The sequence below is a fragment of the Aristolochia californica genome, unplaced genomic scaffold (genome assembly GCF_029961685.1).
Source record: "Aristolochia californica isolate CCGP_79_NKW_82.1479 unplaced genomic scaffold, dmAriCali1.0.hap1 SCAF_2, whole genome shotgun sequence".
NCBI classification, from domain to species: domain Eukaryota; kingdom Viridiplantae; phylum Streptophyta; class Magnoliopsida; order Piperales; family Aristolochiaceae; genus Aristolochia; species Aristolochia californica.
In genome coordinates, this window is record NW_027181881.1 from 36,892,232 (window position 1) to 36,918,145 (window position 25,914).

Sequence of the window (25,914 nt, forward strand, 5' to 3'; positions counted from 1 at the left end):
GTCTCCTACTCCATTACAGATTCTGGAAATTGGGCGAGCTCTATTTTTTTGCTTCGGTTACTGTTTTAAATCCGAACATTGCAGCCTTCAGAAAATCATATCTTAGTTGCTGATTCTCCGCTAAATCTTGCCGTTTCTGCTGCTCCATTAACAGAGGAAAGTTTCAGGATCCAGCGGCATAGTTCATCTTGGAAAGTCATATGCTGGAATGTAGTATGAATCGGAAACCAGCTGTTAGAAATTTTATTTCGGAAACTCTGCTGGTTTTGAACTTCGCGGTTGTCATTTTTGTTGATTCTGGAAAAAGGATAAGGTGGGTTTTTTTGGACGGGATTCCGGAAGTTTTATGAATCAGAACGATCATTGTCCTTCTTTTGGCTATTGATGAGTGAGATATCGATGACTCGAGCTGTCGTTTAAAATATTTGCCTCTTGAGGTAAATTTTCTGATATTTCTGTAAGGTCTGGAGTGAAGTATTTTCGGAAAGTCCTCTCTGTTAGGAAGCGTGCTGCGTTGTCGGAAAATTTCCTCCCGAAGGTTTGTTGTTTCCGCTCTGTTCGCCGAGAGGAAGAAGAAGACGACGATGTTCCAGATTTAATGTTTCCCAACTTCGGAAACATTAAATCCGGGTCGAGCGCGAGCTCCAACCTGGAAACCGCCGAGTTAACTCTTCCAGCCCAACCCGGACCGGACCGGGTCAACCCAACAACCCAGCAACCACTTACTGCTTTTGCATCGGCCAGACCGAGTCAAACTAGATCAACCCGGACCGGGTCAACTCGGGTCTGGGTTGACCTGACTCGGGCCACTTATTTTCTGCCTCGGTATGTGTGTCCAAGATTTCGGCGAGACTCAGTAAATTTTTTATCTCTGGCTGGATTATTATTTTTGAAAAATTGAGAGATTATTCCTTGGTCAACATATTATTTGGTTTAGATATGTGCATTGGGTTATTTCATGGGTCATTTTACAATAATTATTTTGGGTCGTGTTAAATGGGCCCAAACCAAGCCCATTTCAGCTGCTGCTATTGTGTTTCTTTTGATGAGATATTATTATTGGAGAAGAGGTAGCGTCATACCATTATTTATTGTCAACCCTGTTAAAAATATCAATTTTTTTTTTTTTGGTTGGTAGTCCGTGACGGAGGAACTTCATCCTCGTAAAAAATATCAAATTTATTTGTAATTGGGAATCCATGACGGAGGAACTTCATCCCCGTAAAAAATATCAATTTTTTGTGGTTGAGAGTCCATGACGGAGAAACTTCATCCCTGTAAAAAATATCAAAATTTTTGTGGTTGAAAGTCCATGATAGAGGAACTTCATCCCCGTCAAAAATATCAAATTTTTTTGGTTGGAAGTCCATGACGGAGGAACTTATTGTTATATTTATGTTACTTCTCCCCCATTAATATCATATATTACTCTACCACTTGAGAGTAGTTGTCCTATGGAAGGACACGGTGGTAGAGGTGGACACTTCAGAGCAATATCTTAGAAGCTAGGAGTGATTTACTCTCATTGATATTATACTAGCTGGGCTTCATGAACGAGAGCACCAGCATGAGGGGAGCTATTGAAAGATGAAGGCACATTATACAAGAAAGATTTTATACATCATTTGCAACAAGCTGGGAGTTCATACTATTCTCTCACCCCCAGCTTGAGGGGGAGTGTTGGAATACAAGGCCCAAGTCCACACGACCAAGGAAGGTTCACACATCCAAGTGTATTAAAAGATGGGCCCAAGCCCATAAGACTAAGGAAGACCCATGCATCTAAGAGAAATAGAAGACGGGCTCAAGGCCCACATATCAAGAGAAGGCCCATAGGCCCACATACATTGATGATCGGATGGTAAATAAAGGGTCATCTCATAGAGATGACATTGATGTAATTATGTTAAAGTTCCAGGGTAAAAACCCTAAACCCTAAGTTCAGGGGTATTATTGTAATATTATAGTTTCATAAATATAAATAGAGCTTCAAGGGGAGGGTAAGGAATAATCAATTCCATAACCCTTCTTCCTCCAGTTTTCTCCCAATGGGTTTCTTTCCCTTTTTCTCCATGAGCTAAATTCATGGAGTCCTGAAAATCAACAAAGTTTTTGTATCTATGAAGAAAATTTTGCAGCAAAGAAACTTGAAGACCAAAAATACTTTTCATTGCAAGCTGAAGTTATAAACTCTAGCTTGAGGGGTGCAGAAGTTAGGACCCCATGAGAATGACTCTAGGTTAACGTGGAAGAACAAGGATAGAAGAGAGAGAAGAGAGAGAGGAGAGCTACGTTTGAGAGGAGAGTATGGATTAAGGGAAGGAGAGAATACGTCAAGGGAGAAGAGAGGGTGGCTGGACGTTTTCTAAAAGAGAGGAGAAGGCTTGAATGCCTTACGTCTTAGCCAATGCTCTTATTTAGTGTTACAACTCAATAGATTAAAAGACATACTAAGATAATGTATTTACATCTTTATGCCATCCTTATGGAACATACCATAAATAACCACTTTGCCACTCCTTTAACGTGTGGGTTTCTAGCCTTGAGCTTGTGGGCTTGAGCCCATCTTCCAATACTTCCCCTCAAGTTGGAAGAGAAAATATATCATAAATACACAGCTTGTCACCTATATAAGATAAAATTTTGGATGTAACCGATTTCGTGAGGATATCAGCTAATTGCTCTTGAGTTGAAACATACTTAAGAGAAATTATTCCTGCTTGAAACTTTTCCAGTATAAGATGACAATCCACTTCAATATGTTTAGTTTTTTTATGGAAGACTGGATTTGACGTAATGTGAATAGTTGCTTGATTATCACAATGTAGACCCATAGACCCTCTATAAAATCCCAATTCGGTAAGAAGAGTCTTTATCCATAAAAGTTCACTTACAGTGTGGGCCATAGCTCGATATTCTGCTTCAGCACTAGATCTTACAACTATGTTTTGCTTTTTTTTTTCCATGTAATCAAGTTCCCCCCAACAAGGATACAATACCAAGACGTAGATTTTCTATCATCGGGTGATCCAGCCCAATCTGCATCTGAGAAGCCTTCTATATTGAAGTGACCATATTGTTCATATAACAATCCTCTTCCTGGAGCACCTTTTAAGTATCGTACTATTCTCTCCTATGCTTGCCAGTGAGTAATTTGTGGTTTGTACATGAATTGACTTACCACACTCACAACATATAATATATCTGGTCTGGTTACCATGAGATAGATCAATTTTCCCACAAGTATTTGATATTTTCCAGTGTCAACATCTTCTTCAGTTGTGACACATTTTTTCAATCGCATCCATAGGTGTATCAACTGGTCTACAACCCTTCATTGTTGTTTCTTCAAGAAGATCCATGACGTATTTTCTTTGAGACAATACTATTCCATGGTTTGACTGAAGGACTTCTATACCCAGAAAATATTTGAGCTTACCCAAATCTTTAGTCTTGAACTCTTGACCTATCATATTCTTCACTTCTTGTATACTATGAGCATCATTCCCAGTCAAGATAATATCATCAACATACAAGGCCAATAATATCTTCCATTTGATAGTATCTTTAACGTATACTGAGTGATCAACCGAGTACCTATGAAAGCCAAATCGTAGAAGCGCTTGATTGAATTTATCAAACCAGGCCCGAGGGGACTGTTTAAGCCCATATAAAGATTTATTTAACTGGCATACAAACTTCCCCTCAACCACATATCCTGGTAGTTGCACCATATAAATTTCTTCGCGTATATCACCATATAAAAATATATGTTTTACATCAAGCTGATATACTGGCCAAGATGAGTTAGCAACAATAGAGAGGATGATACATACCGAGTTCAGTTTTGTAACCGGAGAGAGTCTCTTCATAGTCTATCCCATAGCACTGAGTATAACCTTTTGCAACCAGGAGTGCTTTAAGGCGAGCAACCGACCCATCTGGGTTGTGTTTCAACGAAAAAACCCATCAGCAACCAACCGGTCTTTTCCCTTTTGGGAGCAATGCCATTGTCCATGTTTGATTTTCATATAATGCATGTATTTCTTCATCCATAGCCTACTTTCATCCTGGATGCTTCAGTGCCTCCTAATAGGATTGTGGTATGGAAACATACGAAAGAAAAACAGGAAACTGAACACACTCAAAAGATATGCGATGAGAAGACATAAAATTGGCAATTGGATGAGACGTAGTACAAGAATGGGTTTCCTTTTGTAATGCAATAGGCTGAGTATCAAATTCAGGCCCCAACATAGGAGGAGGAGAAAGACTTACCTCTGGTGGATCAGACAACTCCATTGGTGAGGAGACAACTAGTGCTTCAGAGGGTTGAGTAATAGCTTCATTAAACGGCACAAGTAGGCATGGAGTGGTAGGAGGAAATGTAAACCATGGAGGAGCCTCATGTGAGGAGTAGAAGGAAGTGTCTTCAAAGAAAGTCACATCCCGAGATACCATCAACCTCCGAAGTGTAGGATTATAAAAAATATATCATTTCTGAGTTTGAGAATACCCTAAAAAAATACACCTCAGAGACTGATGATCAAGTTTACTTTTATGTGGTGAAGTATCACGAACAAAACATGTGCAACCAAATACTTTAAGAGGAGAGAAAATGGATCTTCACCATGAAACAAAACAAAATACGGAGTTTGATTTCTAAGTACTGATGAAGGTAACCTATTGATGAGAAAACATGTTGTAAGAAGAGTATGAGACCAATAAAAGTAGGGTACCTTCATGGAGTAGAGGAGGCCCCGAGCAACTTCAAGGAGGTGATGATTCTTTCTTTCAGAAACACCATTTTGTTGAGGGGTATAGGCACATGATGTTTGATGAAGAAGCACATTAACCTAACAAAATGATTTAAACTCATTAGACAAATATTCCTTAGCATTATCGGATCTAAGGATTTGAAAATTTTTTTTCCAAATTGTGTTAGAACCATTGCATGAAAGTTTTTAAAAATAGAAAAAATTTCTGATTGTTCTTTAAACAAAAACAACCAAGTCACTCGGGTAAAATCATCCACAAAAGTAACAAAATATTGAACCCGAGAAATGTTAAAGACCTTTAAAGGGCCCCATACATCAGAATGTATTAATACAAATGGACCAATACTAGTAGTTGTAAGACGAGGAGAATATGTACTCTTAACATGCTTACTTAATTTATATGCCTCACAATTGAAATTAGACAAAGATTTAAGAGATGGAACTAAAGAACAAAGTGAGGAGGTAGATGGATGACCAAGCTGGTTGTGCCACAGTTGAGCCTCAGATGTAGTGGATGAAGTAACAACTAATGGTGGAAGAGTCAAATAGTATAAACCCCCTTTTTCATGGCCATCACCAATCACCTGTTTCGTAGTTAGATCCTGAAAAATACACGAAGATGGAGAGAAGGTGACAGAAAAATTCATTTGTTTGGTTAATTGACCAACAAAGAGAAAATTTAACGGAAATTGTGGAACAAATAACACATCTTGGAGAGGAATAGACGTGGTAAGAGAGGAGGAACCTTTGCCAAGCACCTTGGTTTTGGAACCATTAGCAATAATGACAAATTTATGAGGAAGGCATGGAGACAATGAATGAAGCATGTGTTTGTTACCTAACAAGTGTTCGGAATCTCCATAGTTAATGATCCAAGATGAAGGGGTTGAATCGAAACAAAGCATACATGGGGCAATGGTAGTGGTAGCAGTAGGGCCTGGTGGAGTAGAGGACTAATCCAATAAGGATTTCAGCATAGTCTTCCGCAGAAATAGTCACATTCCCAGAATGAGAATTAGTCCTATCCTCATTTTCTCAACATTAACTGAGGCTGGATTGGTTGTCGCCCAATCAGGCTTGCCATGGAGTTTCCAACATGAATCCACAAGGTGGTTCTGACCACCACAGTAAGTGCACAATTGAGGCTCAGTGCGGGAATGGGTCAGACCCGTTCGACCACCTCTATTGCAGCCTCCTCTTGTATTTTTGTCGCGTCCTTGAAATGGGGATGATGTACCTTGATTACCAAAGAACATAACCGATGGCGCATCAATCGAAGAAGGAGGAGATGGATCAGGAATCAGTAACAATGTAGCACTTATGTCATCAAAAGAGGGAAGGGCAGAGGAACTAAGAAGCTGACTCTTACCCACCTCTAGATACGACTTAATATTGGTAAGGCAAATGGCTGCTACCAGAGCCTCGTGCTATTTTTCTTGGACAACAATGTCAGTAGAGTATGGCTGAGCAATTTTCCATTATTGGAGAAGGCCACGAAATCGGGCCAAAAATTCATGGATATTATCTTCTTATTTGGTAGCCAGCATACTTTGGAAAACATCATATTCTCTTTGCAAGGAGGTGGTACTGGAATAGAGCTTAGCACATGTGTCCCAAATATCTTTGGAATTTTCTAAGTGGACCACATTTTTTGCGACATGCTCTTCCATGCTGTTAATAAGGCAACTGATAACCATGTTATCGTTTTTGACCCATTTACGGTAGACTTCATCTTCTTTATCAATCGGAGGGATTTTGATAAGATGACTGAGAAAGTCATGAGTAATGAGAACCCTCTATACCGATTGTGACCAGTTGAGGTAATTAGAAAGACTCCTTAGTGGAATTGTAGTAATATAAAGTATGTCACTCTTATTACTCATTTGTCCACTCTCCATGTTGATGCAAATCAACTAGTCAGGTCAATTGTCAAAGGGGCTCAAATAACAATTACACAACGTAATTTGAAGCACCTGTACACCAAATTAGCCACAAAAAATAAGTAGAGAATATTTTCACGAGAATAAGCACCAAATCATAGAAAAATTGGTGCTTTTGTCAAGAGATAACAAGAACCAGTCACTACTCAACTTCTCTTATATTTATAAAAAAAATAGAGAGAAGAAAATAGATGCAACTCTTATCCTTAATCCAAACTCAACCACAAAACCGAGAGCAACTTTAGACATGGCCTTTCTTGGCAAAATAAATTCCAACTCATGGGAATACTTCAAAAAAAAAATATATATTCAATTGTTGAAGTTCAAACGCAAAAAATATAGGGATAAGTGAGTGCTAGAATTTGATCAAAGATATAATAGTCATCCAACAACATAACACACTCCCATGAGTAACGTTAGATTATAGAATTGACAGAAACATATGATGGAATCCCATACCAACAATGATTGATTCTCCTTACAAAAAGGTAACTGAATCCAAATAAAAAATCGAAAAAAACAACCGATCAATCATGTAATTTTGCTAAAAAATGGTCAAGACTAAAATATCCTTTTAGTCATACAAGATAGATCTTCACAATGTTTATGAATATTATCTTGCCTTGACATGAATCAAGAATTCAAGAAGACGGAAAAAAATTGAAACCGTAAAGAGAGAATATGAAAAGAATAGATTTTACCTATCTCTTCATGGAAGAAGTCCTTCTATACATAACTTCTTGAATGGATGACATACAAACTTGAATAGGGATCCTAACCTCCAAGCTCTGATACCATGTAGAAGTTAGGACCCCATGAGAATGATTCTAGGTTAACATGGAAGAACAAGGAGAGGAGAGAGAGAAGAGGGAGAAAGGAGAAGGACGCTGGAGAGGAGAGTATGGATTAAGGGAAGGAGAGAATACGTCAAGGGAGAAGAGAGGGTGGCTGGATGTTTTCTCAAAGAGAGGAGAAGGCTTGAATGCCTTACCTCTTAGCCAATGCTCTTATTTATAGTGTTACAAAGCCTTTAGGGTTACAACTCAATAGTTTAAAAGACATACAAAGACAACGTATTTACATCTTCATGCCATCCTTATGGAACATACCATAAATAACCACTTTGCCACTCGTTTGATGTGTGGGCTTCTAGCTTTGAGCTTGTGGACTTGAGCCCATCTTCCAACAAGGGGGAGTATTGAAGAGAAGATATGGAAGCTTCTTACGTGACTCTAACAGTAAGCAATCTCACAGAGCCAGAATTAATATGGTGGAGTCTTATAATAGTCTCACAGAAGGTGGTCTCATAGGAGAGTCTCAGTTTAAAGGTGTTTTAGTTATGTTAATCTTCTATTTATGTTTTTTTATTTATTTATGCTAGGACTTATATTTAAGTGTTAGAGTTTGGGTGTAATTGGGACAAGGATAGTTTAATTGTAATTGGACTCTATTACTTTCCTCTATTATAAATATGGGTTCATGTACTCTGATTACATCAAGTAAATGCAGTATTTATCTTTTCCATAAATGTAACATGGTATCAGAGAAATAACTCATATCCTCTTCATCAATAGGTGGACCGAGCTTGGTTAGGTGACCAAGGTGTCATTCTTCCGCCACTTATTGTAAGTACTATTCTCTTCATCAATAGGTGGACCGAGCTTGGTTAGGTGACCTAGTAGGTCTCGGGTAATAAATAACATTTTAATAGTTTTGGACCTGATCGAGTAATTGGATAACCCTCTCAAGGGTATAATGGTGATCTTGACTATATCACTCTTATTACTGATGTGTTATTCAGACATTTGAGACAAGTTGAGAATTAAAATTTACTCAACAAGAAAAGTGATATATCTTATGGAATAAGCTTCAATAATCGAGAGTCAAATCAAGCCAACAATTTTTTTCTTTAACAAAATAGACGAGCTCGAGTAGGACTCCAAGGTAGCCCGAGTTTGAGTATATTTTTCAAGTAAACAACCACTAATAAAAGTCACATGTTGTCCAAAAAATTGTGGAATCAATCCTCTTATCTTCCCTTTTTTTATTGAGAAGAAATAGGCAATCAAGCACCAAATTATGCAAGAATTGGCCACTTTAATCTTCTTTACCAAGATGTGAAGATCATCCAAGATCTTTCCAAAAACAATTATGGATGCCAACTCATAGATCTAAGTCTGGATTATGTCCTTAATATTTGAGGCAAGATGAGATGTTAAAGATGCTTTAATCAATCCTCTTATCTTCCTTTGAGAATAAGAGAAAAAACAGCAATCAAGAACATCAAGGGAGAAATTTCTTTTTCTTGCCAACAGACTAAAATTTTCAGGATGTGTCCAAAAATAACGTTAACGCCAACCAGTCTAGATTATGCCTTTTTTTTTTATTTACACAAGATATGATCGATAGAGGTCAATAAATCAAGCCTAATCATGGAGATCTTGAGGTGGTTTGAGATCTTTAAAAATGATAAATCCTCCTCAAATACATTGGGCCACCTTGTTCTTTCCAAGAGAACAAGTTGAACTCCTTCCTTGCTTTTTTTTTTTTTTTTTTTTTGTAAATAGATATCCCAACCTTAGATTCATGTGGGAATTTTTGCAAGGAGAATGGATTTACCATTGGCTATGAATAAAAAAACTAAATAATCTTAGTTCTTCAAAAAACAACTTTTTAAAGGAGCATTGAGGGAGGAAGAAGTATCAAACTTTTCCCCAAAACTTCTTAAAACCAAAAAATATCAAAATTGGATCATAACCAGGTCAAGATAAAGGATTTTAAATAGTGTGAAAGCTTGCATGGACGAATAGTAGCTTCCCATGTGTTGGAAGATGGGCCCAAGCCCACACAACCATAGAAGGCCCACATATCCAAGTGTGTTGGAAGATGGGCCCAAACCCATAAGATATGGACGTACCATGATCACGTGAGGTGGCATTGTGAGTCTTACATAATAAGAAGTCTTACACAAGAAGAAGTCTTACAAAGCCACAATTATTATGGAAGGAGGTCTCACAGAAGAGTTTCAGTTTAAAGGTGTTTTAGTCATGCTTGTCTTCTTTTTATATTGGGTTATTTAATTATGCTAGGACTTATCTTTAAGTGTTAGAGTTTCGATGTAGTTGGGACAAGGGTAGTTTAATTATAGTTGGACTCTACTACCTTCCTTTATTATAAATAGAGGTTCATGTACTCTGATTACAATAAGTCAATGAAGTATTTCTCTTTTCCATAAATTCAACATGGTATCAAAGCAGGTTTTGTGAGTTGACTCGGTTAACCCACAGAGGTTGGGGTGGCATCAAATCGAGCCGGTTCGCAAGCAGCTCGAGCTTGGCTCAGTTACATCTCGGTTCGATTCGATTTATTTGGATCTCAAACCGAGTTTGAGATCTAGATAAGGCTCGTTTGAGTTAACGAGTCGAGCTCGACTGAACCATGGTTCGGTTCGAAAGCTCAAGAGCTGGCTTGTTAATGGGCTTAGGAGTAGGGAGTCGGGAGTGAGAGCGAGGGGGGGGGGGGGGGGATTCTTCCTCCCTTCTTCACTGTCGAGCCCCTCCCATCCACTGTTGTGGCCGCCTTCGCCGCTGCTCGGTTCGATTTCTTCCTTCAATTTCTTCCTCCCCTCGTCTGCCTTTGTCGCTGCTTCTATCGCAACTGTTAGCCTCGATGACAGGTCCTCTCTGGCATCGCTAGAACCCTTCCCTACGCATCGACTCGACAAAAAACCAGAGACAATAGAATTCCACCCCCCCCTCTGCGTGCGCGGAAAGTCATTGTGCGTTTTCATGCGTGCGACTTTTGCTCGCGTGATTCCTCATGGATCGACTATTAGTGGTTTTTTCAAAAAATGTTGAAAAGATATTTTTAGTAGAAATACATTTCTAGGGTCTATTAGTACCTCATGTTTTTCGGCAACATTTTTCTAATTGGAAATTCTTATTAAAAAATCATATAATTTTTAAGTAAGATTTTCCTGCCAAGATGGGCTAGAAAACTGTATAGAAATTTTTTGAATAAGTATTTGACAGTTGATGTTGTAATACTTTTAGCATGAGATAATTTTTATAGCAATTTTGTGTTTGACATTTTATTTGATTAAAAATTTATCGATAAGTATAGTTATATATTAGATTGATTATTAATTTTTATTTATTTCCCTAGAAGAGGCAATAAGAGGTCCATTTAACTTTCCTAAGAAAATTTTAAAATATTTCTTGTAATTTTATAGTAAGTCACTAATACTAATAGGATTTTATTTAAAGGTTTTTTTTTGGAAATATGTATCTTAGGAAAAACTAGAATTTTCAATCGGGGCCACTAAGGTGGCCATAGTAAATTTATGGCCAGATTAAGATATTAAAAAATAAGCTAGACAACATTTGGGACAAAAAAATTTAATATTGGTGCATTCTAATCCATTATCGAGATTCAATCCCGAACCTCCCCTATCAATTTTTTTTTTAAAATGAATGCATACTTTTATATATAATTTATTTGACATATATTTTATGTAGAGTTTTAAATGTAGATTGAAGCTCGAACTCGGTTAAAATTATTAGGCTCAAGCACAATTAAAATTTTAGGCTCAAGGCTAGGGTTGGCTTGAGCTCAAGTTCAAAATATTTAAATCAAACTCGGCTCAAACATAGGAAGGTTTGGGCTCTGCTTGATTCGATGCCACGCTTATGCCCAATTTTAAGTAGAGGTCATGCCCAATTTTATGTAGAGGTCATGCCCAGTTTTATGTAAAATGTATGCCCAATTTGATGTAAAATTTATGCATAATTTGATATACAATTTATTTGACATGTATTTTTTGAAAAGTTTTAAATGTATGTTGGAGTTCGAACTTAAGTCATGTATTTTTTGAAAATTTTGAAATGAATGTTGAAGCTCGAGCTCGACTTGAACTTGGTTAAAATTATTAGGCTCGATCTCGATAACAATTTTATGCTTGATGCTGGGCTCGACTCGAGCTCGAGTTCGAAATATTTAAATTAAGCTCAGTTTGAACATAGGCAGGTTCAAGCTCGGCTCGGCTCGATGCCACCCCTACACAGAGGTAATGTGATCTTTTCTAATTTATTATCTCTAGTAGTTTAGGTTCGTATTTATCTTTTTTTTAGTTCCTATACCTATTATTTCCTTTACGTTTTCACCTTTATACTGAGATTTTAATATTACAAATTATATATTTACAGAAATATATTCGAGTCTACTTTCCAACGAAAAATGAATTTTTCCAATCGGAGTTATCTACAAAGAGAAATAGATATTTGAATCAGCGAAGGTCAAATTACAAAAGAGGTTCAAGCAGTAGCATAAAGCTTCAACTTCCGAGCTATTTTATGCATCAAGAACGAGACTTTATATGGTGAATTTTATATCGCAAGAAATATCTATAAGTCTATTTTTTTACCTGTTCAACCAATTCTCTATCTGTTTTTTTTATAAGGAGATATTGATGTTGGAAGAATTAATGGTTATGCTGGCAAAAGGAGAAAGAGTACTAAGTTCGACTAGATTACAGAGACCGAGATGTACCAGATTATATATCTCAATAGAAATATATTTTATGAAGTGAAGTTATACTTGGATGAAATTTATTTAAGTATAGTTTTAGAAGGAGAAAATTTTATGTCAATCTGATCTATATTTAAGGATATATTCGCATTGCAAGAATCAAATGTAATGTTGGTATCCTATTGCATTGAAAAATCCGAATTTAAGCCGAATTATTTCATGTGTCCTTATTAATCTTAAGGAATTTCATCATTTACAGGTTTTCTACTGCTATACTACTAAAACATTGCTACATATATGTTAATTTTTTCAAGCTGGGATCACTGCCATTACCTCTCAGCTTGAGGGGGGGAACTACAAGAAGAAGTACAAAAAAAAGCAAAGAAAATTGAAGACCAAGAATCCTGACTCGCAATAATAATTGTGGTAATTATTTGTGATACCTGACTTGGCTCAACTTGATCCAATTTCTCTGGATGGATTATTATTTTGAAGTATTCGCAACATATTCCTTGGTCAACACATTATTTGGTACAAACTCACATCGGATTATTTCATGGGTCTTTTAACAAGGATTTTTATTATTTTGGTTTGTGTTATAAGGGCCCAGGCATATTTCAACTACGGCTATTGTGTCTCTTTGGATTAGGCATTATTATTGAAGAAGTGGTGACCTCAACATCCTATCTTCCTCTTTACCCATTGGTTATTTGGCAGCCTTTCTCTGACCATACTTTATTTGACTCTCACATACATCTTTGGGCCAACCTCTTGCATGTTGCTTCAGTTGGGAGTTTAAGTCCATCATGGTTGGGTGTTTTAAGTCCATTGAACTTTTTTATGTACCCATGAGTCTTTTATCACCGTCTTGTGAATGACAGGCATTACCCACTTATCACGTCTTTTATCGTTGTCTTGGGAACGACATGCCTTTATCACGTGTCACATCACCATCTTGTGAATGTCAGACATTTATCACCCATTTCTACCTATGAGAGTTGGTGCCCTAGTTGGGACACCATGATGGAGGAACTTATTACTACATATAAGAAGACTCCCCCCCCTTCTCCTTAATTGGCATTTATTACTCCTACCACTTGAGAGTCGTTGTCTTGTGGAGAGACACGGTGATGGAGGACTTTTACTACACTTTTGAGCACTACGTATAGACCCACTACCTGTGAAAGATAGGAGTGCCACTACCTGTGAATGACAGGAGTGTGCCCTACATCCAGCATGGGTTATGACTGGAGTATGGAGTGATGTCATATGGCTTGGAGTGATTTTAATCTCACTTATCATATGCCAGCCGGGCCTCATGGAAGAGAGCACCAGAGTGAGGGGGAGTGTTAGAAGATATGGAGGACTGCCATTTCATACGAGAAGATCCTATATATCATTTGCAGGAAGATGGGAATTCATAATGTTCTCTCACCCCTAGCTTGAGGGGAGTGTTGGAAGATAGGCCCAAGCCCACACGACCAAGGAAGGCCCACATATCCAAGTGTGTTGGAAGATGGGCCCAAACCCATAAGATATGAACTCACCATGATCACACGAGTTGGTGGGACCCACCATGATCATGTGAGGTGGCATTATGAATCTTACACAAGAATAGGTCTTATAGAGCCACAATTATTATGGAAAGTGGTCTCACAGAAGAGTTTTACTCATGTTAGTCTTCTATTTATATTGGGTTATTTAATTATACTATGACTTATCTTAAAGTGTTAGAGTTTGGGTGTAATTGGGACAAGGGTAGTTTAATTGTAGTTGGACTCTACTATCTTCCTCTATTATAAATAGAGGTTTATGTACTTTGATTACAATAAGTCAGTGAAGTATTTCTCTTTTCCATAAATTCAACACCATGCAAAAAAAATCTCAACATAACCAATTTCTGGCAAAAACTTGCAAACTGACTGAAAAATACAACCTTTACAAACTTCTTCCAAACTGAGAGATATGAATCTCAATATTATAATAGGATGAAGAGGATAATCTCTAAATAATCTTCTAGAGAAAAAATTAGAGATCAAGAAGCCGTCAATAGATAATAATAATGAGAACAAGAAACTTATCTTAACAAGCTTCAATTTTGCTTCACAAGGAGCCTTGCATAAGTAGCTTTGATCATAGAAACTTTAGAGCATCATCTTGATGTGAGGATCCTAAATTCATTGCTCTAATACCATGTTGATGTTAGGACCCCATGATTAGAAGCAGGAGAGAAGAAGAGAAGAAGAGAAGAAGAGAAGGAGAAAAGAATAGAAGAAGAGAAGGAACTTGGGTAAAGAAGGGAGTAAGAGAGAAACGAGATAGTGCCTTTACAGTAAGAGAGCTTGGATGAATTGAGAGAAGGGGAGATAGATTTTATGCTCCACCTCATGCCAAGGTCGTCTATTTATAATTTTTGAGAGGATGCTACATTGCCAAAAATACCCTTATGGCTACAAGCTTCACAAGAGAAAAGACATGAGTAGACATGTACTCCTTGACTAACTATACCCTTGTGCCATCTTTATGAGGTGACACTTTATTTACTATCATGCCACCCATCTTGGACGTGTGGGCCTTCTCCATACTCGTGTGGGCTTGAGCCAATCTTCTAACATTTTCTTTCCAAATTGGTCTAGTTGTGCTAAAATATAATTTTTTTATATGAGAAGTCTATGTTTAGAAAGTTTCCATTATTATGTTCCATCTCAAAACTTTCTTATTAGATAACCTTTTTGTAAAGTTTCCTCAATCATCGTGTTCATAGAGGAATTTTTTTAACTCCCTCTTGAGTCATACTTGGTAAAACATTTTATGTTATTTTAGTACTACCATCACACTCTCCTTCTTATTACGGTGGTCGTTATTTTTTCTTTCTTCAATCCACCATTACCCATTTTATTTGGTTACCTTTATCCTACCATCCTTTTTTTACTCTTGTTTACCCTCATAGGCCAACCCCTTGGTGCATTGGTTTGGTTGGTCTTTTTTTCTATATATGGGTGCTTTTAAGTCCGTTGAGACTTTTTTTTTTATTAATACCCTTTGGGTTTTTATTGTCATATTTTGAGTGATAGGCATTACCCTCTTTAGTGATTATTATCACTATTTTGTTCGAAATCTGTTGAGGTTGGTTTTGATTCCTACTTTATCACTCATGTTTTTTACATTTTGGGAGTCTGTGCCTGATTGAGTGCTTATACTTGGGACATTTTGATGAAGGAGATAATTACTACAACTATTTTTTTTGTTTCAAGTTGGAATCATTTCCATTACCTCCTAGCTTGAGGGGGAGAATTGAAGGAGAAGTATGAAGGATGAGGTAGGCGACATAATCTACTATGAAGGATTCTACAAGTTGAATCAAGTTTGGTGACATTCGTTACTCTATTGATTTGATGTATGTCCTCTTCTTATTTTCTTTACATGTAAGAATTTAGATTGGAATTTGAGTATTTTAGGGGTTGCGCCTCCTTCCCAATTCCATGTTTGAGAAGAAGAAGAAGTATAATCTAGGATGAAGAATTCCACATATTGTGGTAGTAAAACTTGATGTGATTAGAATATTCAAGGGAGAGAACAAGATGAAGACTATGAACAAGATGTGTACTAGAGCAAGTGGAATCAAAGCAAGACAATCAAAATTTATTTTCAAGCACAAAAGTTTCTTGACCAAGATTATTTGTAAAGTGAAGTTATAAACACCAGTTTGAGAGGTAGTGTTAAAAGATACCCGTGTGTGTAGGGATGAAATGACTAGTAAATAAGGAAAACTTCCATATAAATGGCATAAAATTTTAATTATGTAAGCTGGTGTATGTCCTCATATGTCATTTTCCTTTTGAATCACGTAGCCTTAAGGGTATTGTAATCATTGTAAATATCTTCCCACAATTATAAATAAAGCCTCAAAGTATGGGCTAGAACATTCAAGCTTCCTCCTCTTGGCTCAAATTTGTCCTTACACCTCTCTCTGTCTTTTTTTCTTCTTCATCTCCCTTGGTTTCTTCTCTCCTCTCTACCAAGGTTAGAGTTCCGCTCTTCTCTCATTCCCTTGAGATATTTTGTGTTTATGTGTTGACCTTAGAAATCAACAATAAGAATAAAAAAGAACACTTAAACTAACTACGAACTATAGCTTATGCCACTCTCTCTCATAATTACATAGAACACCATTCAAACTACTTCAACACTTTCATGTGCTTCCTTCAAGGAAATGAGCTTTTCCTTGAGCTTTTAAATCCTTGTCATTGAGTATTGCATTTTTCTTTATATTTGTTTAGACTATGAATAGATTTTATTCAAATTCACTTTCATAGTTTGAGTCACTTACGTCTTCCAAAGTGGTAGACTCGTCTTTATCTTCAATTGGCATGAGTCCTATATCACGTTATTACACCTTGAAGTGGCTGAACTCTTCTTCCATTGTATCCAAAGCTATGATCAAGACTTTCTTTTGTCATTCATGTTCATGCTCATAGTCTGAGTTGCTTACCTCATTGGAACTTGTAGACTTCTTATCATTTTCCTCAAAAGCCATGAGTCCTATGTCACTTTCTTCTTCTTCTCATTGGCTAGAATCTTCCTCCATAGCATCCCAAGCTGAGGTCAAGACTTTCTTTTTCTTTTTCTTTGGATCTTTTCTTAAGGAAGGGGTTCTTCCTTCTAGTTTTGGGCATTTGTTTCTTCCATGCTCTGGCTTACCACACTTAAAACAAACATCAATTTTCTTAAAATATTTTTCATTTTGAATTCTTAATTGGCCTTTTCTAAAGTTCTTCTTCTTTCGATAATTTTTTAGTAGATGTCTATTGATGAAGCTCACCTCATTAGGGCTCTCTTCACTAGAGTCATTTTTAGCACTAGTTTTGGCCTTAAAAGCAAGGGTTTTTTCTTTTGAGTTGCTCTTTTTCTTATTCTCGAGGTTCCATCTCACATGCTAGAAGAATCCCTAGAAGCTCTTCCAAGCTCATGGTTCTAAAGTTAGCATTCTCATGGATGATGATCTTTCCTCATGTCCTATGACTTTGGAAGTGCCTTAAGAAGCATGTCGTTTTCCCTATAGGGTGAGTTCTCTTCTCCTCGAATGTTCAATTCTTTTATAATGTGAGTAGACCTAGAGTTCATTTCAGTTATTGATTTGCCCAATTTCATTTTGAATTCATCATATTGGGAAATAAACAATCTAATCCTAGAGTCATTGACTCTAGTGGTCCCTTCATGTGTGACTTCTAGTTTATCCCAAATTTCTTTTGAGGTGTTACATGTGGAGACCGGATTAAACTTATTTGGTCCTAAGGCACACAAAAATAAGTTGAAGGCTTTGGAGTTTGTTATGAGTTGCTCTTTATCTTCCCTAGTCAGTTCATTAAAACTCTTTCTGACAAAAATTGTCATTTTCAAGTTTTTGTGCCTCAAACTGGTCATTTAGGAAAAAAGAAAAGAACAAGAAACGAACAAGATTTTAAGCGAAGAAAAAAAATTCTGCTAAAATCTTATGAAAAGAGAGTGCATAAAAGCAGAAACATAACCAGAAACCTGGTTTTTCTTTTCCCCTTATCGGATGCCCATTGCACATATCTTTGATAGGCTCCACAGGACCTTCTATGAAAATCCTCTAAATTAAAATGATGTTTGGGATGCTATGTTATAAGCTTTTGTCGCTGATCAAGAGGACTCTTCTTCTTTTTTGTCCTTTTGAACGAACTTGACAGCATTGTACTTTGTGAATGTACCGATTCTGAAGTATATATTCAAGTTATTTTTATTCATTATAAAAATTCTGAACATCCCTTGTCTGCAAATGTGAAAGTGCAGGTTTCCTGATGACCCATTTGATAGATTCTGGGAGCCATTTCATGCCAGTAATCTTATTCCAACAACCAACAGTGGAAATATCTCCGTTTCTGACATTTGGAACCTTCCACCATCAAAGGTGTTTGGTGCAGCTCTGACAACGGACCTACCAAAGCCCATGGAATTACTCTGGCCACCTATGTCACTATTGAACTCTAGCTATTATATTGCTCTTTATTTTGCGAACCACCATGATTCCTCATCAGATGGCTCAAGAGTATTTGATGTCTCCATCAATGGTTTTCCATATTACAAAAACTTGAATGTCACCGAGTCTGGGGTGGTGGTCTGTGCAACACAGTGGCCTCTCTCTGGTCCCACTAAGCTCGTGTTAACTCCAGCTGATGGATCAGTCATGGCTCCATTGATCAATGCAGGAGAAGTTTTAAACATGCTAGTTCTTGGAGGAAGGACTGTTACACGAGACGGTTCATTTGATTCTTACACTAACTTGTATTTCTTTGTTGTCTCTCTTGATCCGTCTCTGACATGGTATATTAAATATCTAATTGAAGTAATTTCTTCAGATAAACTGAAGAAAAGTCTTCAAAATTTACCACTAGATTGGAATGGGGACCCTTGCTTCCCTCAGAGTTACTCATGGACAGGAGTTATCTGCTCTGATGGACCCAATGGCTGAGTAGTGGCTTTGTGAGTTCAAGCATTCAAGTGCTAGCACTCATTTCAGTAGTTTGCTGACCTCGAGTTATGTACTGCTTCCATTTTGCTGAAGTTTATCTTTGTTAGTATTTTTCAGGAATTTGTCAAACATGGGTGTCTCCGGTTCACTGTCCCCCAGCATAGCCAACTTTACTGCATTAAATGACATGTAAGCTGAGAAAATTTTCGTTGTTAGTGAAAAGAAGGATTTTCATGCTTAATATTGCAAAAGCTTAATGTAAATGCAGCATCCTTGGGCATAATAATTTGACGGGGCCTATTCCAGATCTTGGCAACTTAAGGAGGCTGGAGAGATTGTAAACCTCTGGGGCCCTACTTTCTTTATTTTGCTTCCCTCCAATTGTCATGTTTATTTCCTGATTTCCTTTTGTTAGACGTAATGTCTAATAATAATAAAATAAACATCATAGAAATAGATATTAAATCTTCCATAATTTTCTTTATCATGAGAGCCATACATATATTATAGAATTAAAATAAGAAGAATAAAGAGAGCGTACATTTCATCTTGAAGAATATAAATAAAACTTGAAGTGTAGAAGATAACCTTTGATAATTCATTTACAAGCGATAAGCTTGCTCCTGTTCAGCCAGATTGAGTGTGTAAATAGCATTAGCCTCACTTGTAAGACCATGGAGGAATTTATAGATTTCCAACGGGTGTGACACTAATGACTATTCATAAGGATACATCCTCTTAGGAGAGATACATCCCCTCAAGAGAGATACATCTCTTTATTCCCAAGGGATGTGTCCACTAAGTCAATGCACCCATTTAATCTACCTCTATAGGGGGATGTGCTGGCCATTATTCTCTGTACTGAACATCAAATGACAAAACATCTAGAAGTGGGTCCAACGCCTATAAAATCATGATAATTTTATTTTATAAATAATATATTTGAAACCATAATTCTAACAAACTCCCACTTGGTTTCAAATCCATTTCAAATTCTGATTTTTGAAAAAGCATGAAAAATCAATCTTGATACATAAAACCATACCATGACCATAGGCATTACCTTAAATACTTTAATATACATGTGTAGTTAACCCGGGCCTACACAATATATATCTTAGATATCCTAGGCTGGGGAATAAACCAAATCCATACTTGTCAAATTTTCCAGTTCAGCGGTCTCCATTCATAGCATACCCGAATAGATTGTATTCGTGCAACATGAGAGAATGTTTCATCATAATCAATCCCGTATTGTTCAGTAAAACCCTTGGCAACAAGACGAGCTTTGAATCTTTTAAATTTACCTTCAATATTTCTCTTCCTTGTAAAAATCCATTTGCACTTAATGGACTTAACCAATGTAGAAGGATCAACAAGTTTCCAAACTTCATTTTTATACATAGAGTCCATCTCTTCTTCCATTGCCGACTTCCACTTGTCGGAATCCACATCAAGGAGTGCTTGCTCGTAAGTGTCAGGATCAGTAACGTTTTCATTCAACCTTGTTCTTTCATAAGTTTCTCCAGCATAGGTATAAAAATATGAAGATGATAAGAGTTGACTAGGTTTTCTTTCTCTAGTCCCTCTTCGAATATCCGTTTGGGTGGAATTCTCTATATTAGAAGGAGATTCATAAGAAGAGATTTCAACATATTCTTCCAATTCAGACTTCATTCTTAAATCTTCATCACAATCAAATCTATCCTCAATGAATTTTACATGTCTACTTTCAATAATCACCTTCTCCTTGGGATCATATAACCTATATCCTTTTGAATGTTTAGAGTACCCAACGAATAAACATATTCGAGTCTTAGCCTTCAAATTGTCCTTAGGATCAAGATTTAAAACATGAGCACACATCCCCATACTTTAAAATGGTTATGACTAGGAGTTTTGCTTGACCATACCTCATAAGGTGTTTTCTCAACCGACTTTGAAGGCACTCTATTTGAGATATAGGTAGCTGTCAATAGTGCTCCGCCCCAAAAGGATATTGGCAAATTTGTAAGTGCCATCATAGATCCTACCATCTCTAGTAAGGTTCTATTTCTCCTTTCAGCAATACTATTCTGTTCAGGTGTATAAGGCATGCTAAACATATGGATAATCCTGTTTGACTTGCAAAATTCAGAGAATAACTCCGAACAATACTCCCCACCTTTGTCGGTGTGCAATGTTTTGATTTTTCTTCCTGTGGCATTTTCTATCTCCAATTTGAAGGTTTTGAAATAATCTAAGGCCTCATTTTTTCTATGCAGTAAATATACTCTTCCATATCTTGAGCAATCATCTATAAATGTGATAAAATATGAATGACCATTACGAGTATTCACATTCATAGGTCCACATATATCAGAATGAATAATATCCAAAACATTAGAACTTCTTGAGCCTTTGGATGGAAAGGGTATCTTTGTCATTTTTCCATATATACAACACTCACATATAGGAAAATCATTATATGAAAGATTTTTCAATAATCCTTGTGTCACAAGTCTTGTAATTCTATCCTTGTTTACATGCCCTAGTCGTAAATGCCACAAATACAATTCATTTTCTTTAATATCCGAAGAAGTAGAAACATTGAACACCATATTTCCACTAAGTTGCAATTGATATAGACCAAAATTTTGAAAACCTCTTAAAATAACTTTATCATCTTGTAACATAAGAAACTTTCCACTTCCAAAGTAAAATGTAAATCCAAGTTTCTCAAGACAAGATACAGATAATAGACTTCTTCTCATAGAATGTGCATAAAGACAATCTTCTAAATAAAAAAACTTGTTATCAATAAGCTTTAGCTGGTAAGTTCCTAAACCTTCCACAATGGTCTTTTCATCATTTCCCATGTAAATAAAGCTTGTTCTTTCCTCAATCTTTCTTAGATCCTTGAAGTTCTGCAATTCCTTCGATACATGAACAGTTGCACCAGAATCAACCCACCAACTAAAAGGCTTGATATAAATAGTACAAGTTTCAAGGGATAAGGACTCACTAGTTTTCTCTTGTTGCCCCTCTTGTATGGTTTTCAAAGCCCTACAATACTTCTTTATATGTCCTATCTTATTACAGAAGAAGCAAACACGTTGATTTGCATGTACTTCAACCCTTAGTTGATTGACCTTTTTGTCCTTGAAGTTTTGAAATCGAAAGTTCTTTCCCTTCTTCTTAAAATTCTTCTTCTTCGGCTTCAAAACTACGTTAGCGCTAGGTGAAGGTTTATCTAACTCAATACTTGGATTGAGTCTATCAGACTGGTGGTCGATGATATTAACCAAATCAAATACAGTCCACTTCGTCTTGGACAAAAATCTTGAATATATTTGAGAGATTTGGGTAAAGAGTTGATAGTGGTGACCACTTTAGTTTCTTCATCTATTGGTCTACCATGATATTGTAACTCATCTGCCATGGCAAACATGTCATTTACATGTTTTCTCACATCAGCATTTTCTTCGCATTTGGCACGAGTGAAATTTGGTCATAAGTTATTGATGTGAGTAGACAACTTTATACCATATTTAGCCTCAAACTGGTCAAGAATCTCTTTTGTAGTGGGGACATGAAAATAAATCATCAAGAGAGTTTCGTTTAGAACCCCAAGAATATGTGACCTAGAAATTTTATTAGCATCATCCCATTCCTTGAATTTTCTAAGGTCCTTATACTGTTTCAGATTATCGGGGTAGTTTACTCGAGAAGGTTTTTTAGGAGGAGTATCCACTTTGATAGTCTTATCAAACCTATAGCCTCGTAGCATTAAGTCAACCCGTTGTGACCAGGTCACATAATTAGTCCCATCAAGTACATTTTTCTTTAGGGACTCAAACAAAATTATATCCACTACTGTATGTTCCTGTTATCCAGAAAATATTTCAATATTTGGGAGAACATACGTAATTATCCAATCATCTCAGCTATCTAGTTCTCCCACTTACCCTTTAGGGATTCATGAGAGTTACTAGCCAAATCATTCCACACATAATAAAAAAACAACAATATCACAAACAAACAAAACAAATTAATTCATACTTACCCTTTGGGGATTCATATGAATTAATTTATAATATACTAATCTAATTATACAACTCGCATTACCCTTTGGGGATTTTGCTAATCGTATAATGAAACTAGTATAACATATAAAATAAATTATACTCAAAATAAACACACATAAAACTCTTAAAACACATTCTGGCTCATTATATAAGCAAAATCCGGTTTGGCTCATGGTCCTAGGTCATTACAGACCCGGACCGCACAAGCCCACGCGTAAACAGGCATGCCCAAACAGCTGCCCGCGCATTGGTGGGCCCGCACCAACAGACCCATGCACAACAGTCCGCGTGCATGAAGGCCCGCGCATATGAAGGCATGCGCCTGTGGCGCCTGAACACAATAAGCCTAAACTAGACTTATATCCATTCACAAATAAATAGCCAAAAAATAAAAAATAAATATGGAAAAATATAGAAAATTAGAATCTATCTCTATGATACAAGAAGAGGTATATATCACTTGTAATTGTTAAACATAATGTCTAATAATAATAAAATAAACATCATAGAAATAGATATTAAATCGTCCATAATTCTCCTTATCATGAGAGCCATACATATATCATAGAATTGAAATAAGAAGAATAAAGAGAGTGTACCTTTCATCTTGAAGAATATAAATAAAACTTGAAGTGTACAAGATACCCTTTGATAATTCGTTTACAAGTGATAAGGTTGCTCTTGTTCAGCCAGACTGGGTGTGCAAATAGCATTAACCTCACTTGTAAGACCATGAAGGAATTTATAGATTTTCAAAGGGTGTGGCACTAATCACTATTCATAAGGATACATCCTCTTAGGAGAGATATATCCCTCAAGAGAGATACATTTCCTTATTCCCAAGGGATGTGTCCACTAAGTCAATGCACCTATTTAATCTACCTTTATAGGGGGATGTGCTGGCTATTATTCCATGTACTGAACATCCAATGACAAATCATCTAGAAGTGGGTCCCTCGCTTATATAATCATGGTAATTTTATTTTATAAATAATATATTTGAAACCATAATCCCAACACCTTTTTCCATATTTGTTTCCTTTTTTATTTCCCTTTATCCGCAGGCATTTGCAGGGCAATGAGTTCGCTGGAGAGATTCCCTCATCGCTTGCTGTGATTGATAGTTTACATGAACTGTAAGTTTGGAACTGTTTTGAATACATCCACTCATACAATTGTTGTTGTTGTGAATACAGGCTACACTTTTCCTAGACCATTTTGATATCCGCAATGTGGCTGGGTTCAGTAGTCAGTCTGTTTACTTGGCAGTTAGAACTTGGAACTATTCAAGTTAAAATAAGTTAGTCTAGTATTTTTTAAATGCTGAGTGCACACACCTCATTACACATGATGCATGAACTCAAGAGTTCACATGAATAAACCCTGCCATTCGGTCATGGAGTTAAATTTTTATAGACCTGTTTAGCCGAAACATTAGTTATAACCATGAAACATCATTATTATGAAATTTTGAACTGAGCTACACAGTTTGATTGAGTTTAGGATGAAAATTAACAAGCATGATCTACATTATTTAGATTAGTTACCAAAGAAAGGTATCCAATTCACACCGAAGCTTAGAGCCAAAAAGTTGAACCCAAGATTTTGTACTTGGTTATGGATCATCTACTACTGAGGTGACACTAATGGACGAGTGCAGTCCCTGTTGCACCCTTCTGTATTTTGTTTTCATGTTCTGTGGAAGGGGGTGGAGGGGAGGCTCCAGCTGCCCCCATTAAGGAGTAATGACTGGAGTGCCCCCTCAGCAGAACAGAAAAAAAGGGATCAGATGAAGGCTTCTATTGCTTCCCGTCATCTCTTTCCACTCAAAAGTGGATAGATGGGGGGAGCTGCTTGGCCTTCCACTCTTCCCCCGTTAGTTAGTTTGACCTTCCATTTTAAACGGGAGGACTGGAAAACAGCTGTACATTAGTCTTATATACCAAAATATGTAGAACATCTTAACACAGGAATCCTAGCACTTAATGGGAAAATTAGTTGATGTCAAAAGGAACCCAAGGTTGTCTCTGAAAGTAACTGGAGTGGAGCATGTTTTGGAGGTCAGATCTCTTATGTCAGATTCTTAAAACACTAATTGTCTTCCCATTCACCTATTGTATGGAAGTTTCAGGATGATATGTCTAATAACTAGAAGAGTGAGTTGTTTTGTTTGTTTTGGTTACAGAAGCAATTGACAGTTTTCAATGCTGTCACTTGCTGAGCTATTTTAGATGTTAGAAGCACATCATAGAAGAAACTTCTTTCTCCATTTAACAGTTTTGTTCAAAATAACAACCTGACCGGTCAAGTTCCAATGAGCCTATTAGCTAAACCTGGATTGTTCCTTCAGTAAGTGGCAGCATCTTGACCCATGATGTAGCAAATTTTACTTTGCCTTTCTTGAACTACTTGAAGAAACTAACCAGGAGTTTCTTACCAGGACCTCTCCATGATTTATTCATCTGTAGTGGTTAGAAGAAAAAAAGGGTACGCTGGTCTGCTCCCTTTTGTTTCAATATTGATGCGGAGCTCTTGTTTGGTGAAGAGTAAGGAAAACATCCGTCAAGTTTCGGGTTAGAGATGGGTTTCCAAAAACTTGACCAACGGGGACGAAGTGAAGATATGAAATAGAGTAGAGACGGGGTAGGTGGGTTGGATTTATGGGGATGGATCGGGTTTATACGGATGGGACGAGAATGGATTAGATTTATGTTATTAAGTTGGGTCGGATTTGAGGTTTCAAAATTTTTTTGGAATTCGGATTTTGGGGTCAGGGTTCAGGTTTTGGGAAACTTGGCCCCAACCTGACCCACCCTGTGAATTTTCCACACTAACCCGTTTGACATCCTCAAACTGACATTACCAATACCGATAATATCCAAAGGTTCTCCATCAGCAAGATACATCTTCCTGTGATCTCGAACAACGTAATTCTGTATGATCTCATGGTGCACAGTGGTGTGAAAAGAAGCCTCTGAATCTAACACCCCAAAATCAATAGGGCTATCAACCGACAAGAGTAAAATATCTTGTACTTCTTCAATCACTGTATTTGCAGCATCACCTTTCTTTTCATCCTTATTTGATGCTCTACAATTCTTCTTTATGTG

At 36.9% G+C, this 25,914-nt stretch overlaps 1 pseudogene; it reads left to right on the top strand.

Moving 5' to 3' along the window:
* The first annotated feature begins 215 nt into the window (after positions 1–215).
* On the top strand, positions 216–25,157 carry LOC137955022 (putative leucine-rich repeat receptor-like serine/threonine-protein kinase At2g14440; annotated as a pseudogene).
* The last annotated feature ends 757 nt before the right edge of the window (positions 25,158–25,914 follow it).